This window comes from Rhinoraja longicauda, chromosome 20 (genome assembly GCF_053455715.1).
Source record: "Rhinoraja longicauda isolate Sanriku21f chromosome 20, sRhiLon1.1, whole genome shotgun sequence".
NCBI lineage: Eukaryota > Metazoa > Chordata > Chondrichthyes > Rajiformes > Arhynchobatidae > Rhinoraja > Rhinoraja longicauda.
This window is the reverse complement of record NC_135972.1, coordinates 21910340-21930855: the sequence shown is the minus strand read 5'-3', so window position 1 is coordinate 21930855 and position 20516 is coordinate 21910340. Positions and strand designations below refer to the sequence as shown.

The 20516-nt window shown below is 46.2% G+C and overlaps 1 long non-coding RNA gene across 1 annotated transcript in view; it reads left to right on the top strand.

Annotated features, from left to right (window-relative positions):
- Positions 1 to 20516, top strand: part of LOC144603641 (uncharacterized) — a 54187-nt gene that overhangs the window by 1991 nt on the left and 31680 nt on the right. Inside the window, exon 2 of the long non-coding RNA XR_013548649.1 lies at positions 17764 to 17834. This is a non-coding gene — a long non-coding RNA (uncharacterized LOC144603641). The remainder of the gene's footprint in view (positions 1 to 17763; positions 17835 to 20516) is intronic.

The following is a 20516-nucleotide window of genomic DNA, read 5'->3' as shown; positions in this document are numbered from 1 at the left end:
GTGATAATAAAGAAACCACTGAACAACCAACAAAGTGGTCTAGCATTACTTTTTAAGAAAATATGCTTTTTTTAAATGAATTAATCTATTCTAGTTTTTATATTTGAGTAATGTCCCATAATCAAAAATGTCACCTCTTTAGCTTAGTTTAGTTTAGAGATACAGAGTGGCAACATGCCCTTCGGCTTACCAAGTCCTTGCCAACCAGCGATCCCTGTACACCAGCACTATCCTGCACACTGGGAACAATTTACAATCTTTATCAAAGCCAATTAATCCACAAACTTCTACGTCTTTGGAGTGTGGGTGGAAATTGGAGCTGCTGGGGAAAGCCCAGGCGGGCACGGGGAGAAGGTACAAACTCCGTACAGACAGCACCCATAGAAAGGATCGAATCCCGGTCTCTGGCGCTGTAAGTCAGCAACTGTACCTTTACAGCACCATGCCGCCCAATTTGCTCCAAACCCATTAGAGATATTTACAAGACCATAAAAAAAAAGAAGGTCACTTGGCCCCTTCAACCCATTCAATGTGAACATGGCTTATCTATGCTGGTCCCAGCTCCTCTTCTGTACCAGTTCCCCATAACCTCAATTCCTCAATCTTTCAAATATTTATATATCTCCATCTTAAATACATCTAATGATCAGGTTTCCACCACAATCAGGAGGAGAGAATTCCAGAAATTCGCTAGCTTTTAACAGCGGAAATTTCTGTGTACCTCAGTCTTAAATGACTTCCACCTTACTTTGCTCCATTTGTGACTCTCCCACTTGTGAAAGCACTGCCGATGCTGGTTTATACCAAAGATAGACACAAAGTGCTGGTGTAACCCAGCGGGTCAGGCAGCATCTCTGGAGAAAAAGGATGAATGACGTTTCAGGTCGGGACCCTTCTTCAGACTGAAAGTAGAGGGTGGAGTGGGAGGAGGTGATGAATGAATGAATGAATGAATGAATGAATGAATGAATGAATGAATGAATGAATGAATGAATGAATGAATGAATGAATGAATGAATGGATGAAGAACTGGAGACGAAAAAAGACCAGGACCAATCATGGCCAGCCACAAATGATCTCAGGCAGGGTGTTGCTTGCTAGGTCCCTTGTCTTTCCCTCCCCTTCCCTCTTTGCCCCCTTCCTCCTCCCTAGTCGTTTTACCAGTTCCACAGTTTTTTTCGCTTGCGTTTTCTCCAGGATGCTCCTCTTTCCTCCCACACTCCAAAGGGCCGTAGGTTAATTGGCCCTAGTGTGTAGGATAGTGCTAGTGCATAGGCCGATCGCACGGACTCGGTGGGCCGAAGGGCCTGTTTCCGTGCCTGTACCTCGGAAGAAAGAAACGAACGAAACAAAAAATTAAAAACACGTGGATGCTGGAAATCTGAAATTTTTTAAAAAACAGGAAATTAATTTGTTCGCATGGAGGGTCCTTCCTCCAGAAACGTTAATTCTGTTTCTCTTTGGGAAGGTTAACACTGAAGAGATGTTTCTGCTGCGTGGTGAATTAGTAACAAAGAAGATAATCAAGGATTATGTCCAAATAATGAGCGGGGTAATTGAAAAAAAAAATCCTTTTCTACTCAGTTTTATCAGAACATTGTCTTTTCCGGGTGGTGGCTGGACAGGAATGTTCCACAACGTGCATGGAAATTAAATAAGGGGTTGAAAATGAGGTCAAATAATAGGTCAAAAGGAACTAAAGCTAAGAATGTTCATTGGGTTCCTCATTAAATACAAACAAGGCTAATCTTCTGCAATAAAGATCCACCAGACTAAGTCTGGTGGTGGGAAGTGGTCCGATGAAGGGAGATTAAGCCAAAAACTGTCTGGTCATCTCTGGAGTTTAGAAAGATGTACAGAACTACAGCACAGGAACAAGCTTTCAGGCCACAATTTCTGTGCCAAACATGATGCCAAGTTTCGAGTTTCAGTATGGAAACAGGCCTTTCGGCCCACCGAGTCCAGGCCGGCCTGCGATCACCCGTATGCTGGTTCAATGTTATCCCATTTTCCGATCTTAACCATTAGGACAATTTACAGAAGCCAATTAACTGACAAACTTGCACGCGTTTGGAATGTGGAAACTGAAGCACCTGGAGAAAACCCAGGTGAACCGGCAAGGTGGGAGTCGGACAAAGTGCCAGTAAGCCTACAGGTTGCGGGAAGTAGTGCAGGGCCTTGATGGTGGACAGGGCGGCTGGAGGCCCTGCAGCAGGCTGGGGCTTGGCCCAGTGGCCTGGCGAGCCACGGTTGCATTCCAACCGCAGGCCCTGCTCACTCGGAGAGGGATCACGACCCTGCCCGGCCCCTGCTTGCCCCATGGATCAGGAATCGGTGAAAAGGTGGAGGGAATCGGCAACAGCGGCGGACGCTGGCTAAGGGGTGCTGTGAGAAGAACCGGGGGACGGTGGTCTTACCTTTCGCACCCTCGAGGTTGGCTGCGGGAGACATCCCCCGGGGAACGAGGGCTGTAGAGGGCCGGGCGTGGAGAGGGACAATGGATTGCGGAACGACTGGAATGGAGGCGATGGTTGCAACAGGCCTTCGTGGCCATCTGTAGCTGGGACAGTAAACTGGTGCCAAAAATAGCGCCTCTTCCATCTGCACTCAGTGGGCCGTTCTGTGAATTTTGTACTAACCGGGACGATTGTGCTTATGTACAGGATAGTCTTGCTGAGCTGTATGCAAAAAATGTATTTCACAGTATCTGGTACACGTGACAATAAAGAAACCATTGAGACCACCGTTGTAAGGTGACATCTCTATCGCTGCGCCACTGTGCTCTTTGTCTCTATATCAGAATGTAAGAGTGCAATGAGGCCAGCTACTTCCTTGAGTGTCATGAGACAAACACAACGCATTGCTTCCATCCTTGTTCTTCTCATTAGGTTTACGGAAACAAACGTCTTCCCTGCATAATATCAGCATTTCCCTTGCAGAAGTACAGGGAATCAAAAAGACTCATCAACCACTGCACTGTGGTGCATCAGTAGAGCTGCTGCCTTACAGCACCAGAGACCCGAGTTGAATCCTGGCTACAGGTGCTGTCTGTACGGAGTTTGCATGTTCTCCCTGTGACCATCTGAGTTTTCTCCAGGTGGTCCTGTTTCCTCCCACATTCCAAAGATGTACGGAGTTGTAGCTTAATTGGCCTCAGTGAATTGTCCCTCGTGTGTCGGACAGAACTGGTGTGTAGATGATTGTTGGTCGGCACAGACTCGGTGGGCTGAAGGGCATGTTTCAATGTTGTATCTCTAAACCAAACCACTTCTATGAATGCGATTATAGGAAGCAAATCTCAAACTAATCGAGTTGATCGTGGACAACTGCATCCTTGCACTCAATCTCTTTCCCAACAAAATTTCTGGTGAACAAGTATAGACTACAGGGTGAAATCAAAACTAGCAAATACTAAATGTCCACACCATTTTTTACTTGTGTTTAACATTTCCTTTAAAGTATATATTGTTAGTTATTTGCTTGTTCACTTGGTGTATCTTGTACTTTTTCATTTCTTGATACTTACTGGCCATTCTGGGAAGTACAAAGAAGTCACAGTGCATTGTTTCTGTGAAGGCTATGTTTAGAGGGACCATGTGTCATGGTGTGAATGGAGATGGTTGGGTGACCTGCTCTGCTGTATGGTTTGGGGATTATTTTTGCACATATAATGCATAACTCTCCTCCACTCACTAAACTTTGACAGTCCTTCCATAAACCACAAGGCTGTTCAATTCACCCCATTGAGGGCATTGGACATTGCCTAAGGAACTACAATGCTCTACAATGCTGAGTATATTCTGCACTCTGTGCCTTCCCATTTGCTCTATGTATTGTACTTGAGCTTGAATTAATTCTAGCTACATGTGGTATATCTGATCTGTTTGGACAAAGCTTTTCACTGTACCTCAGAATAGGTGACAGTAATAAACCTAAATCTGAACCTAAATCTACGGAGACTTTTAGCTGGAGACTTTGCTGTAATGATTGTTTTTTTAAAGCATACATTGTGGGCCGCAGGGCCTGTTTCTGTGATGTACAAGCCTTTGATCTTTATATGCCTTGTTTTCTGCAATTCATACTGTAGTTTGTACATTTTATCCTAAGTCTCACACAGTTTCCGAGTATTTCCTGAAACTCATTGGCTAACACTCGTGTTATGTTCGGTTAAGTTTTGTGAAAAACTTTCTTCCTCCTCAGCGTTGTTACCAATTTGGTTGGCCCAATCTATATGTAGATTAAAGTTACCCATGATAACTGCTGTACCATTGCTACACGCATCCCTAATTTCCTGCTTGATGCTATCCCCAACCTCCCTACTGCTGTTTGGTGGTCTGTATACAACTCCAACAAGCGTTTTCTGGCCTTGTCTATTTTGCAGTTCTACCCATACCGATTCTACAGCATCCAAGCTAATGTCTCTCCTTGCTATTGCATTAATCTCCTCTTTAACCAGCAATGCCACCCCACCTCCTCTTCCTTTCTGTCTATCTTTCCTGAATAACGAATACCCCTGCATGTTTAGCTCCCAGCCTTGGTCACCCTGGAGCCATGTCTCCGTAATTCCAACGATGTCATATTCCTTAACTAGTAACTGCACATTCAATTCATCCATCTTATTACGAATGTTCATCACATTAAGGCACAAAGCTTTCAGGTTAGTTTTTCTCATCTCCCTTCTACCTTTTGCTTCCGTCCTCCTTTTATGTCCCTCTGTCCCCTCGCATTGGTTCCCATCCCCATGCCCTGTTAGTTTAAACGTGACCTTTCCTACACTCTCCCGTTAGCTGCTCGCATACGCTTCCATGTTGTTGACTCCACCTTCCCACTGTTTAGTTTAAACCCGCCCATGTAGCACTAGCAAACCCGCCTGCCAGAATGTCGGTCCCTCTCCAATTAAGGTGCAACCCGTCCCTTTTGTACAGGTCACCCCTGCCCCAGAAGAGATCCCAGTGATCTAGAAATCTAAATCCCTGCCCCCTGCACCAACTCCTCAGCCACACATCCAGATCCCCTATCTCCCTGTTCCCACCTTCGCTAGCACAAAGTACAGGTGCTGACATTTGGACAGTTGTATGAATAGGAAAGGTTTGGAGGGATATGGGCCAAACATGGGCAGGTGGGAAGAGTGTAAATGGGGCATTTTGGTTGGCATGGGCCGAAAGGCATGTTTCCGTGCTGTATGATTCTACGACTCTTTTAATTCTATTGATTATTGTTCCTGTGAAGCTGCAGCAAGTAAGAGTTTCATTGTTCCATTCCATACCCAGCAAATGTGAGTCGACTCTCACTAGAATTGTCATTGCCAGCCACTCTGCAGCATAAATATTATTTACCACAACAGTGAAGTCTGGCTATTATCCAGATCTCACAGCAGTGCCTCGGGAACTGAGAGTGAATAAGAGAGCACCAACAAAAATGAATACTTAAAAATAAGAAAGGAATTTGTTGACCTGGAAAGCTATCGATATGCTCTGGCCTCAAGGCAACTACGTCAAACAAAAGCTTGTAGAGCACGATGACGATAATCTAAAAGCTGCAAAATAGTCCAAATGGTTCCCTGGAGGATCTCAACAGCTCAGGCAAATTCTGTGGAAGGAAATGGACACTTGATGTTTTGGGTCGGGGACCTTTCCACAGATTAAACTATCCCAAAGACGTGCGAGTCTGTAGGTTAATTGGCCTCTGTAAATTGCCCCTAGTGCGTAGGGAGTGAAAGAGAAAGTGGTAACATTGAACTGGTGCGAACTGGTGATCGATGGTCAGTGTGGACTCAGTGGGCCGAAGGGCCTGTTTCCATGCTGCGTCTCTAAACTAAACTAAACCAATAACAAAGAACGAAAAGGGGTTATAAGAAGAGTCCTGAGCTAAACGCTGTTCAATATTTCACATCTGCAGGTCTTCCGTCCTCCATTGGCTCCCCATTGTCCTTTCCTGATAGTTTAATGGGAAAAATGTGCAATTATCGATTTTGGCAGGGAAATAAAGATCAGACAGACAATCAGTATCTGTGAAAGAGAAGGTAGACACAAAATGCTGGAATAACTCAGCGGGTCAGGCAGCATCTTGGGAGAGAAGGAATGGTGACGTTTCGGGTCGAAACTTCACGTTTCTCTGTGAAAGGGAAACTAGTCAAGGTTTATGGCTGAAGACTTTATCACAACTAAGAAAGAGTCAGCACACAAACTGGAGAAACAGCACCTCATGTGAAAGGCCTGGATAGAGTGGATGTGGAGAGGATATTTCCACTAGTGGGAGAGTCTAGGATCAGAGGCCGTAGCCTCAAAATAAAGGGTTGTACCTTTGGAAAGAAGTTGAGGAGGAATTTCTTTAGTCAGAGGTTGATCGGCCATGGTTGAATGGCGGAGTAGACTTGATGAGCCGAATGGCCTAATTCTGCTCCTATAACTTATGAACATATACCACTTGGGTAGTTTACAACTCCACAATATGAATGTTGAATTCTTCAATTTTAAGTAGAACCCTCCCTTCCCCCTACCTCTTTCCTGTGTCCCCACCTCAGTGCACACCCATGTCCTCAACTATCCCCATCACTTTCCACCCATATCCCTCCATCTTGCTTTACATTTTACTCTTCTCCTCTCCTTATCTGACAACTTCTTGTTTCCTTTTCACCTCCAGCCTTTGTCTCTTACTCCACCCATCTGCTAATCAAGTCTGACCCCCCTCCCCCCACCTCACGTGTATCCACCTGTCACTAACCACAAGGAAATGCAGATGCTGGTTGGAATTTAAAAAAGCACAAAATGCTGGAGTGACTCAGAGACGCTGCCTGACCCGCTGAGTTACTCCAGCACTTTGTGTTTCGTGCAGGAGACACAGTGCAAGTTAGTCCAGGCAGTGGAAAAGATGGGGGAGGGTAATAGCAAGTGGAACAAAGGCAATGTCATTCATAGGGAGGGATGATAGACAGGCACTGAATGGGCAGATAAGCCCCTTTGTCTGGGTAATGTGTTGCTAATGTTGTGAAGTCCTGGGTGATGTTGTATCCTCTGTCCTGCTCGGACATGCTGAGCAGGCCTGCATATGGAGAAACCTACTGAAATAGTTAGCGCAAATGGCCAGTCCTGATACAAACAGGACAAAGGATCATGTTATATGAAGTTGGAGAATTTAACTTCATTATGGGGGCGGCACAATAGCACTGCGGTAGAACTGCTGCCTCACAGCGCTAAAGACCCGGGTTCCATCCTGACCTCGGGTGCTGTCTGTATGGAGTTTGTATGTTCTCCCTGTGACCGCGTGGGATTTCTCCGGGTGCTCCAGTTTTCTTCCACATTTCAAAGACACGCGGGTTTGTAGATTAATTGGCTTCTGTAAATTGCCCCTACTGTGCAGGGAATGGATGCGAATGTGGGATAACATAGAACTAGTGTGAATGGGTGATTGATGGTCAGCACAGACTCGATGGGCCAAGGGGATGGTTTCCACTCTGTGTCCCGAACTCAATTAAATTAAACAAATGTTATTCAAAATTTTTAAAAGAAGAAGAACGGTGAGGGATTGCAGAGGGATCTGGGTGTCCAGGTATATGACTTGAAAAAGGTTTGTATGCGGGTACAACAAATAATTAGGAAAGATAAAAGAAGGTTATTACTTATTGCTCGGGTGACTGAATTCAAGTCCAGGAAGAAACAAGAGACTGCAGATGAATCCGAAGTTAAAAATGAAGTGTAGAGGAACTCAGCAGGTCAGGCAGCATCTGTGGAGGGACATGGACAGGCGATCCAGGTTCAGGACCATCCGCAGCTTGGAAGCCATGAGGAATAAGTTGACGGTGAAGGCAGATGCTGTGGAGAGTATTTATTCACAAAATGCTGGAGTAACTCAGCAGGTCAGGCAGCATCTTGGGAGAGAAGGAATGGGTGACGTTTCGGGTCGAGACCCTTCTTCAGACGCTGTGGAGGGACAGGAGGCTGTGGTATGAGCCTGGGTAAGAACAGAGCAGGAATCAAAGGGGGGCAGTGAGAGAAGTTCTCACAGGACTCCCATCGGAGAGGAACTGCTTCAAAATGGACAGACCTTGAGATTTAGCAGCGGAGCAGTAAAATGGAGAAACAAGTGACTGCAGATGTTGGAATCTTGAGCAAAAATCAAAATGCTGGAGTAACCTTGCACGTCAGGCAGCATCTGTGGAGGGAAATGGGCAGATGATGCTTCTGGCTGGGACTCTTTATCAGATTCAAAGACTTTGACTAGGGAGGTTATGCTTCAATTACAAAGGCCAATGTCAAAAGCTCAAGTGGAGTATTGTGTATGGAATGCTACTTAAGAAAGGGCATTCATGCATTGAACCAGTTCATAGTGGTTCATAAATTCATCAGTTCATGTTGTATTTCGGAGCAAAATTAGGCCATTCGGCCCATCAAGTCTACTCCGTTATTCAATCATGGCTGATCTATATTCCCCTCTCAACCTAATTTTCCTGCCTTCTCCCCATAACCTTTGACACCCTTACCAATCAAGAACCTGTCAATCTCCACCTTAAAAATATCCATTGGCTTGACCTCCACAGCCGAATGTGGCAATGAATTCCACAGATTCACCACCCTTGGACTAAAGAAATTCCTCCTCATCTCCTTTCTAAAGGCAGGTCTTTTTATTCTGAGGCTGTGGGCTCTGGTCCTAGACTCCCCCACTAGTGGGAACATCCTCTCCACGTCCACTCTATCCAGGACTTTCACTATAGATGCTCCCCGGCTTATGATATTTTCGGTTTCCGATGGGTTTCTCGGAACGTAACCCCCATCGTAAGTTGAGGACCACCTGTATTTGGTAAGTTTCAATGAGGTGTCACCCCCCCCCCCCCCCCCCCATCCTTCTTTTCTCCAACGAGTACAGGCCCAGTGGTATCAAACGCTCATTACATGTTAACCCAATCATTCCTGGGATCATTCTCGTCAACCGTCTCTGGAGCCTCGCCAATGCCAACCCATCCTTCCTCAGATATGGGGCCCAAAACCATTCACAATACTCACAATGCGGTCTGACCAGTGCCTTGTAAAGCCTCCGCATTACATCCCTGTTGTTATATTTCAGTCATTCATGCAAGGGACAGGTTGCCTTCTGATTAAAGATTGGATATGCTAAGTTTGTAGCCTTTGGAACTTAGAAGGTTTTACTTACTGTGGGAGACATAAATAGCAGGTTGGTCCTTGGAGGCAAGAGTATTCCCACAGCAGAAACACTATCAATGTAAAGATAATACTCAATCTTTTCATGAGACCTTTTCAGGTCTGTTTTATCCGTGACATTTATTTCAAGATATATTTTACTCAGGCACAACCAGCAGTGATTTTTACAAGAAAATCAGTTGACCTGCAGAAAGATCCAATTATTTTCCAGTTCTACTTGTGGCAGGACCATGAAACAATCTGTGAGGTCATTATGAATTATATGGCTGATCTCTTGCCCCAGTGCCAGGATCCACCAACCTCTTGATTTCCCAAATATCATGGCTGGAGGGGCCAAGTCATTTGGTATTTTAAAAGCAGAGATTGATAGAGTCATACAGCGTGGAAACAGGCCATTTGGCCCAACTTGCCCACGCCAACCATCTGCACTCGTTCCAGCTGGCTCGGTATGAAACATCCCTATAATTTATCCCGTCCATGCACCCAACAACCAGTCAAATTTAAACAGCCTCTTACACTGCCTTGAGGACATAAAATGTTGGATGGCACAGAACTTCCTCCAATTAAATGAGAGCAAGTCTGAGGTCATCCTATTCGGCCCCCCCGACTCCATCAAATTGATAACAGGCAGTCTTGGAAGTCTATCCTGCCTAGTCAAACCGCATGTCAAAAACCTCGGCATGATATTTGACTCTGCATTAAAATTTGATAAGCAAGTCAACGCTGTGGTAAAAGCCAGCTTCTTCCAACTTCGAACCATAGCTAAAATCAAACCTTTCCTCCAATTCGACGACACAGAAAAAATCATTCACGCTTTTATTTCCTCCCGCCTAGACTACTGCAACTCCCTATACACTGGGATCAGCCAATCTTCCCTGTCCCGCCTGCAACTGGTCCAAAACGCCGCAGCGAGACTCCTGACGGGTACCCGTAAAAGGGACCACATCACCCCGATTCTGGCCTCTCTCCACTGGCTCCCTGTACGGTACAGAATCAACTTCAAGCTCCTCCTATTCACGTATAAAGCCCTAAATGGACACTCCCCCCCCCTACATCAAAAATCTTCTAACCCCCCTCTCTAACTCCAGGTCCCTCAGGTCGGCCGACTTAGGGCTACTCACTATCCCGCGGTCTAGGCTTAAGCTCAGGGGTGACCGCGCTTTTGCGGTTGCAGCTCCTAGACTGTGGAACAGCATCCCTCTCCCCATCAGAACTGCCCCCTCCATCGACTCCTTTAAGTCCAGGCTCAAAACCTATTTCTACTCCCTAGCGTTTGAGGCTCATTGAGGAGGTGCTGTGAACTGTTTGCGTGCTACTTGTATGTTTCTTTTTTTTTCCATTGGAACCTAATCAGATGTACAGCACTTTGGTCAACGTGGGTTGTTTTTAAATGTGCTATACAAATAAAATTGACTTGACTTGACTTGACCTGTCCACAGGTTTTTTAAACATTGTGATAATACCTCACCTACCTCTTCCAGCAGCTCGTTCCATATACCTTCCACCCTTGTGTCAAAAAGTTGTCCCTCGGGTTCCTATTAAATCTTTTCCCTCCTCATCTTAAATCCATGTCCTCTGGGTCTTGATTCCCCTACTCTGGATAAAACTCTGTGCATTTACTGTATCTATTTCTCTCATGATCGTATACACCTCTACAAGATCACTCCTCATCCTCCTGCACTCCAAGGATAAATTCTTGATTAGTAAGGCATCAAAGGCTACTGGTTGAAGGCAAGAGAATGGGGTTGAGAGTGAAAAATAGATCAGGAAGATTGAATGGCAAAATAGACTCGATGGGCTGAATGGCCTAAATATGCTCCAATGTCTGATGGTCTTATGGTCTAAATCTATCAGTCTCCGCTTACCTGTACCTCCACTGCCTCTTGGGAAGAGAATTCCAAAGATTCAGCATGCCTTGGCTGGAGAAGTTGCTTCCCATCTCCATTTCAAACAAAATTCTCATTCTAATTCCTCCCTGCCTTGGGCTTCTTATTATTGTATGTTACTCTGGTTCTCGATTCCCCTGCTCTGGATAAAAGACTGTGCATTCACCCTGTCTCTACCGCTCGATCTTATACACGTCTATAAGATCACCCATCACCATCCTGTGCTCCAAGGAATAAAGTCCTAGCCTGCCCAACCTCCCCTATTGCTCAGGCCCTCAAATCCTGGCAACATCCTTGCAAATCTACTCTGTACTTTTTCCAGCTTAACAACATCCTTCCTATAGTAGGGTGACCAAAACTGAACACAATACTCCAAAAGTGGCCTCACCAACGCCTTGACTGATGAAGGCCAATGTAACAAAAGCCTTCTTGATCACCCTATCTACTTGTGACGCCACTTTCAGGGAACTATTTACCTGCACTCCTGGTTTTGTTTCTTCTACAACACTCTCCGGGGCTTTACCATACACTGCGAAGGTCCCTGCTCTGGTTTGACTTCCCAAAATGCAACACCTCGAACTTATCTGTATTAAACATCATTAACCATTCCTCAGTTCACTTCCCCAACTGAACTCCCAGGGTACTTAAGGAGGTGGCGCTAGAAATTGTGGACGCATTGGTAATTATTTTCCAATATTCTATAGATTCAGGGTCAGTTCCTGTGGATTGGAGGGTAGCTAATGTTATCCCACTTTTTAAGAAAGGAGAGAGAGAGAGAAAATGGGAAATTATAGACCAGTTAGTCTGACATCAGTGGTGGGGAAGATGCTGGAGTCAATTATAAAAGACGAAAATTGCAGAGCATTTGGATAGCAGTAACAGGATCGTTCCGAGTCAACATGGATTTACGAAGGGGAAATCATGTTTGACTAATCTACTGGAATTTTTTGAGGATGTAACTAGGAAAATTTACAGGGGAGAGCCGGTGGATATGGTGTTCTTCGACTTTCAGAAAGCCTTCGACAAGGTCCCACATAGGAGATTGGTGGGCAAAATTAGAGCACATGGTATTGGAGATAGGGTACTGACATGGATAGAAAATTGGTTGACAGACAGAAAGCAAAGAGTGGGGATAAATGGGTCCCTTTCAGAATGGCAGGCAGTGACTAGTGGGGTATCGCAAGGCTCGGTGCTGGGACCGCAGCTGTTTACAATATACATCAATGACTTGGATGAAGGGATTAAAAGTACCATTAGCAAATTTGCAGATGATACAAAGCTGGGTGGCAGTGTGAACTGTGAGGAAGATGCTATGAGGTTGCAGGGTGACTTGGACCGGTAGTGTGAGTGGGCGGATGCATGGCAGATGCAGTTTAATGCGGATAAGTGTGAGGTTATCCACTTTGGTGGTAAGAATAGGAAGGCAGATTATTATCTGAATGGTGTCAAGTTAGGAAAAGGGGACGTACAACAAGATCTGGGTTTCCTGGTGCATCAGTCACTGAAAGGAAGCATGCAGGTACAGCAGGCAGTGAAGAAAGCCAATGGAATGTTGGCCTTCATAACAAGAGGAGTTGAGTATAGGAGCAAAGAGTTCCTTCTGTAGTTGTACAGGGCCCTAGTGAGACCGCACCTGGAGTACTGTGTGTAGTTTTGGTCTCCAAATTTGAGGAAGGATATTCTTGCTATTGAGGGCGTGCAGCGTAAGTTTATTAGGTTAATTCCCGGAATGGCGGGACTATCATATGTTGAAAGACTGGAGCGACTAGGCTTGTGTACACTGGAATTTAGAAGGATGAGAGGGGATCTTATCGAAACGTATAAGATTATTAAGGGGTTAGACACGTTAGAAACATGTTCCCAATGTTGGGGGAGTCCAGAACCAGGGGCCACAGTTTAAGAATACGGGGTAGGCCATTTAGAACGGAGATGTGGAAAAACCTTTTTAGTTGTGAATCTGTGGAATTCTCTGCCTCAGAAGGCAGTGGAGCCAAGTCTCTGAATGCATTCAAGAGAGAGCTTGATAGAGCTCTTAAGGATAGCGGAGTCAGGGGGTATGGGGAGAAGGCAGGAACGGGGTACTGATTGAGAATGATCAGCCATGATCACATTGAATGGCGGTGCTGGCTCGAGGGGTCGAATGGCCTACTCCTGCACCTATTGTCTACTGTCTAATGATCACGATTCTGCTGTAATATTTGATAGCTATCTACGATACCACCCGCTTCAGTGTCATCTGCAAACTTACCAACCATGCCTTTACATTCTCATCCAATTCGTTGATATAAATTGCAAACAGCAATGGTCCCAGCACTGATCCCTGAGACACACGACATCACAGGCCTCCAGTCCAAAAAACATCTTCCACCATCACCCCTCTGCTTCTTTCTGTTTCTTTCAGTTAAACTGGGTAACTAGACCATAATCGCGCAAACAGAACTAGGTAGTGCAAACTATGCAAAGTCCATAGTAGATTGGTGCTGAGGTAAGAAGGTTGTGGTCAGGGTTGTGTCGTGGTTCAAGAGGCTGATGGTTGATTAGGAGAAGCTGTTCTTGAACCAGGCAACAGCAAGACGTGAGTGTAGCCGGGGGAGGGTGGGGTGTAGGTCTATGATGATATTTGTTGCCTTTTTAAGCCAGTGGGTTTTTTCAATCCCCTCGATGGTGGGAGGTCAGTACCTGTGATGGACCGGGCAATGTCTACTACTTTCTCTTGTTGCTGTTGTCAGGACATCTGCTGCCATTGTTTTGGGGATAATATAGACCAGATCTTCCCCAGAGCTGCTGAATAAAGATTGCCAGCCTGTGACAGGATAGTTTCTTCAAGCTCGGAGACATGCAGTGGTAATTCAAAACTTGGCATCATCCCGGACATTTTTGTTCATAGGATCAGCAATTCACCCAACAGCATAAGTATCTCCTGATGGCCTGAGCTGGTCATGGTAAGGATTTATTATTGTCATGTGTACCGAGATCGAGTCGCTCTGTGCTCAGCCTCCTACACTGCTAGGATGAAGTCACATGCAAACTGGAAGAACACCATCTCACGTAGAAACAAGGAACTGCAGATGCTGGTTAATACACAAAAGGACACAAAGTGCTGGAGTAGCGAGGTTAATCCCCGGGATGGCGGGACTGTCATATGAGAAAAGATTGGAAAGACTGGGTTTGTATTCACTGGAACTTAGAAGGATGAGAGGGGATCTTATAGAGACGTATAAAATTATAAAAGGACTAGACAAGGAAGATGCAGGGAGAATGTTCCCAATGTTGGAGGAGACAAGAACCAGGGGCCACAGTCTAAGAATAAAGGGGCGACCATTTAAATCTGAGGAGAGAAAAAATGTTTTCACCCAGAGAGTTGTGCATTGGACTGTGAGTGACTGAATTTTTTGGATGACAAATAAAGCTATCTTGAATCTTGAATCTTGAATTTGTGGAATTCTCCGCCACAGAAGGCAGTGGAGGCCAATTCACTGGATGAATTTGAAAGAGAGTTAGATAGAGCTCTTGGGGCTAGTGGAATCAAGGGATATGGGGAGAAGGCAGGCACGGGTTACTGATTGTGGATGATCAGCCATGATCACAATGAATGGCGTTGCTGGCTCGAAGGGCCAAATGGCCTCCTCCTGCACCTATTTTCTATGTTTCTATGTAACTCTGCGGGCCTGGAGAACATAGATCGGTGACATTTCGGGTCTTTGGATTTTAGAGACTTTAGAGATACAGGCCCTTTGGCCCATCGAGTCCACACTGCCCGACAATCACCCCATTCACTAGCACTATCCCACACACTGGGGACAATCGATGATTTTTTAAACCGAAACCAATTAACTTTCAAACCTGTACGTCTTTGGGATGTGGGAGGAAACCGGAGCACTCGAAGAAAACTCATGCGGTCACAGGGAGAACTTACAAACTCTGTAAAGACAACAGACTTAGTCAGGGTGGAACCCGGGTAGCTGGTGCTGTGAGGCAGCAACTGTACTGCTGCGCCACTGTGTGGCCCCCTTTGGGACCCTTCTTCCAGAACCTTAAAGAATCTCATATGCGGCTATCTCGTATGAAGATATAATTCCGCTTGGATAGCTTACAACCCACTGACCTGAACACTAACTCCTCTAATTTCAGGTAAACCAATCCCCCCCCCCCCCACTTCTCCATGCTGATTTACACAGGTCCTCTCATGCCCCTTTCTCCCCCCCCCCCCCAGTTCCTTTCCCCTCCTCCTTCTGCTCATTACCCATCCCTATCCCTTCCAGTTCCACTACACCCCCCATTTCCTCCCACCCACCTTTCCTCCCTCTGGTTCTGCATTTAGTTCCTCAACATCTGCACCCTTTTGCCTTCTCCACCTCACACCTCCAGCCTCGGTCTCCATCTCCACCTCTCTCCCTTCCTCACATGGATCTACCTATCACTTGCCAGTTTTTGCCCCTCCCCTTCCCCTCACTTCTTTCTGCCAACTATCGACCCTCTACCCCAGTCTTAAAGAAAGGTCCAGATCTGAACCATCGCCTTTCCATTTCACTCCGCAGCTTGTGTTTTGTAGACACAAGGACCTGCAGATGCTGGAATCTTGAGTAAAACACAAACGTGCTGGAGAAATTCAGTGGGTCAGGCAGCATCTCTGGAGTCTGGAAAACGGTCTGGACCAGAAATGTCACTTATCCACGTCTTCCAGAGATAGACAATAGACAATAGACAATAGGTGCAGGAGTAGGCCATTCAGCCCTTCGAGCCAGCACCGCCATTCAATGCGATCATGGCTGATCACTCTCAATCAGTACCCCGTTCCTGCCTTCTCCCCATACCCCCTCACTCCGCTATCCTTAAGAGCTCTATCCAGCTCTCTCTTGAAAGCATCCAACGAACTGGCCTCCACTGCCTTCTGAGGCAGAGAATTCCACACCTTCACCACTCTCTGACTGAAAAAGTTCTTCCTCATCTCCGTTCTATATGGCCTACCCCTTATTCTTAAACTGTGGCCCCTTGTTCTGGACTCCCCCAACATTGGGAACATGTTTCCTGCCTCTAATGTGTCCAATCCCCTAATTATCTTATATGCTTCAATAAGATCCCCCCTCATCCTTCTAAATTCCAGTGTATACAAGCCTAATTGCCCCAGCCTTTCAACATACGACAGTCCCGCCATTCCGGGAATTAACCTAGTGAACCTACGCTGCACGCCCTCAATAGCAAGAATATCCTTCCTCAAATTTGGAGACCAAAACTGCACACAGTAGTCCAGGTGCGGTCTCACCAGGGCCCGGTACAACTGTAGAAGGACCTCTTTGCTCCTATACTCAACTCCTCTTGTTACGGCCAACATTCCATTGGCTTTCAGGATGCTGCCTGACCCGCTGAGTTACTCCAGCACTTTGTGATTTGCTTAGTTTGGGTTTTGTTTTGTGTTAGATGAAGATTCTCGTTTATACTGAGGTTACAATGGGCAGACACTGTTCTTTAGTTCTCTGCACAGGGCTCACATAAAAGCTTCTATACACAGTTCCTGAAACTGCTGCCGACAGATAGAGTCTAGTTTATTTGTTGATTGTTATCTCAGTGCTTTTTCTTTTAGTTATCCCTTTTATCCTGTACCAAAGGACTCCATCCCTTTGGGTTCAGTCATCTTTTTGCAAGCTGACGCACTTATTTAATCCCTGGGTAAAGAAACTGCTTTGTGAGCTGTTTTCCAGTGATCTCCATCCACAGCTATGTCAGAATGGCATTGGCTTAATATTGGTATTGGTTTTAAGGTCACATGTACAAAGATACAGTGAAACACTTTATTTTGTACGTCATCCAGACAAAAACATTGAGTACAATCAAACTATGCATGTATAACAGGTAGTGCAAAGAGAAAGGACATTGAGTGCAGTATATCGTGTTACCGCGACAGAGAAAATGCAGATTTTTTAAAAAGTGTAAAATCTGCAATGAGGTAGGTTGGAAGATCGGAAATATATCCCTCAGCTTGTGAGCGGTCGCCTCAGATTCTGATAGCAGTGGGGAAGAAGCTGTTCCTGAATCTGGTGGTATACGCTTTCAAACTTTAGCGTCTTCTGCCTGATGGGAGAGGAGAGAAGAGGGAACGACTGGGGTATGAGTGGTCCTTGATTATGTTGGCAGAAGACAGAGGGGGAGAAACTGGTTTGCGTGATGGACTGGGCTACATCCACAACTCTGAAAATTCCTGCGGTCTTGGGCAAAGCTTTTGTCAAACCAAACTATGATGTGATGAAACAGTCGGAAGAAGTCCCAAACTGAAACATCACCTATCCTTTTTCTACAGAGATGCTGCCTGACCTGCTGAGTTACTGCAGCCTTTGTATTTATAGAGTCGTACAGCGTGGAAACAGGCTCTTCTGCCCAACTTGCCCACACAACCAACATGTCCCATCTACACTAGTCCCACCTGCCTGTGTTTGGCCCATATCTCTCTAAAACTGTTCTCTCCATTTACCTGTCCAAATAGTTCTTAAACATTGCGACACCACCTGCCTCAACTACCTCCTCCGGCACCTCATTCCATACACCCATCACCCTCTGTGTAAAAAAGTTACACCTCCGGATCCAATTAAATCTTTCCCCCCTCACCTTCAACGGATGTCCTCAGGTTCTCGATTCCCCTACTCTGGGCAAGATCTTTGGTATAAACCAGTATCAGCAGTTCCTTCCTATTACAATATTCTTATTAATATTTCTTTCCTATTTCAAAGATGTCGCCCGCTTGAGTCCTGGTGGTCGGTCGAGGACGTGCTGCTGAGAGAACAAAGAAGGACCCGGCAAGGTGACGGTGGGGGGTGGGGAGGGCGGGGGGGAGAGCGAGAAGGCAGAGAGACCTGCCGTGAGGGACGGGGGCGGGTGAGAAGGAAGAGGGACCACCAGGACTATATTGACTATACACGTCGAACAATCACTGTTCCAGGCGTACACTGGCCCTATCCCCGAATTTCACCTCCGCTACATTGACGACTGCATCGGTGCTACCTCCTGCACCCATGCAGAACTCACTGACTCCATCAATTTCATGACTAATTTCCATCCTGCACTCAAATTCACTTGGACCATCTCCGAAATCTTCCTACCGTTTCTAGATCTCATCGTCTCCGTCACAGGAGACAGACTATTGACCGACATCTATTACAAACCCACTGACTCCCACAGCTATCTAGACTACACTTCTTCCCACCCTACTTCCTGTAAAGATTCTGACTCCTACTCCCATTCCTCCGCATCTGCCCCAGGATGAGGTTTTCCATACCAGGGCATCGGAGATGTCCTCATTCTTTAGGGAACGGGGGTTCCCCCCCCTCCCATTGATGAGGCTCTCACTAGGATCTCCTCTATATCCCGCAACTCCGCTCTTGCTCCCCCTCCCCCCATTCGTAACAAGGACAGAGCTCCCCTTGTCCTCACCTTCCACCCCATCAGCCGTCACATACAGCATATAATGCTCTAACATTTTCGCCACCTCCAACGGGATCCCACCACTGGCCATATCTTCCCATCTCCACCCAAATTGTTGGTGATATTTATACTGAAGAAAGTGAACGCTCTTAACCATCTCCACATCACAGTCGACACCATCGATGTAGACTGGGGCGTTTACTCCACCCATTTCCTGCAGTCCATGACCAGCACTTGTGTTTTGAGGTTGTTATCTTGACACCATACTACTGAGCTCGCAATCTCCTTCCTGTACTCCATTTCATCACTGTTCGAGATCTGGCCTACGACAATGGTGTAATCTGCAAAGTTGTCAGAGAAGAACGTGGCTGCACAGTCATGAGTGCATAAGGAGTATTGCGAGGCTGAGAATGTTGCCTTGAGGGGCACCAGTGTTGACAATTGTCGCGGAGGATGTTCTTATCATATCATATCATATCATATATATACAGCCGGAAACAGGCCTTTTCGGCCCTCCAAGTCCGTGCCGCCCAGTGATCCCCGTACATCAACACTATCCTACACCCACTAGGGACAATTTTTTACATTTACCCAGCCAATTAACCTACATACCTGTCCCTATATAAAGGTTCTGTCCCTTTATCCTCAACTATTGTGGTTTCTGGGTCAGAAAGTCAAGGATCCAGTTGCAAAGGGAGGTGAAAAGTCTGAGGTTCAGGTGTTTGAAGATGAGATTGGTTGGAATTATAATGTTCATCGCAGAGCTATTGTCAATGAATAGGAGTCTGATGTAGGTGTCTTTGTTATACAGATGTTCCAGTGATGTGTAGGGCCAGAGAGATGGCCTCTGCCAGATGTTCCAGTGATGAGTGTAGGGCCAGGGAGATGGCCACTGCCAGATGTTCCAGTGATGAGTGTAGGGCCAGGGAGATGGCCTCTGCCAGATGTTCCAGTGATGAGTGTAGGGCCAGGGAGATGGCCTCTGCCAGATGTTCCAGTGATGAGTGTAGGGTCAGGGAGATGGCCTCTGCCAGATGTTCCAGTGATGTGTAGGGCCAGGGAGATGGCCTCTGCCAGATGTTCCAGTGATGAGTGTAGGGCCAGGGAGGTGGCCTCTGCCAGATGTTCCAGTGATGAGTGTAGGGCCAGGGAGATGGCCTCTGCCAGATGTTCCAGTGATGAGTAGGAGCAGGGAGGTGGCCTCTGCCAGATGTTCCAGTGATGAGTGTAGGGCCAGGGAGGTGGCCTCTGCCAGATGTTCCAGTGATGAGTGTAGGGCCAGGGAGGTGGCCTCTGCCATGGTCCTGTTGTAGCTGTGGGCCAACTGCAGTAGATCAAGGTCATCTGGAGGCTGGACATGACGTGCGCCATGTCAAACCCCTTGAAATCCCGTCCAAGACCATGGGACATTGGGCATAAATTGGGGTTAGCCTCACGTATGAAACTAGGCAACATTTCTGTCCATAACAGGTGGTGAGTCAATTGTTAATTTAAAACTTGGTGAATAAAATAAAGAGGGAAATGGGAGAAATATGTGGAACTGGCCCATGATATAACCACTATCTTATTGAAAGGCGGGCTAGGCTGAAGGGCTGAATAGCCATCCCCTGGGTCATTGCTACCAATTAATCCAACTGTGAATAAATAAAGCCAGCTTTGAACCTTCACCTTCTTTATTTTTATTGCCTGGAGTCCATCTACAAGTTGACAAGTCCATGATATCAACTGTCCGATATTATCATTCATGTACAGCATCTTGCGGTTTACAGAATGATTGTGAAGCAAGTTGAGGTGGCACAAGAACGTTCCCTTCGTCTGTGCCGAGCTTGATGCCAAAACCATCTCTTATCTACCTGCACATAATCCATTTCCCTCTGATCCCTGCATATCCATGTGCCTATCCAAAAGTCTCTTAAATGCCATTATCATGTCTGCCTCCACCACCGACAGTGCATTCCAGGCACTCACTGCCCGGCGTATTAGAAACTTACTCCACACATCTCCTTTAAACTTTGTCCCTCTCACCTTAAAACTATGCCCTCTAGTATTTGTCGTGTTAGTA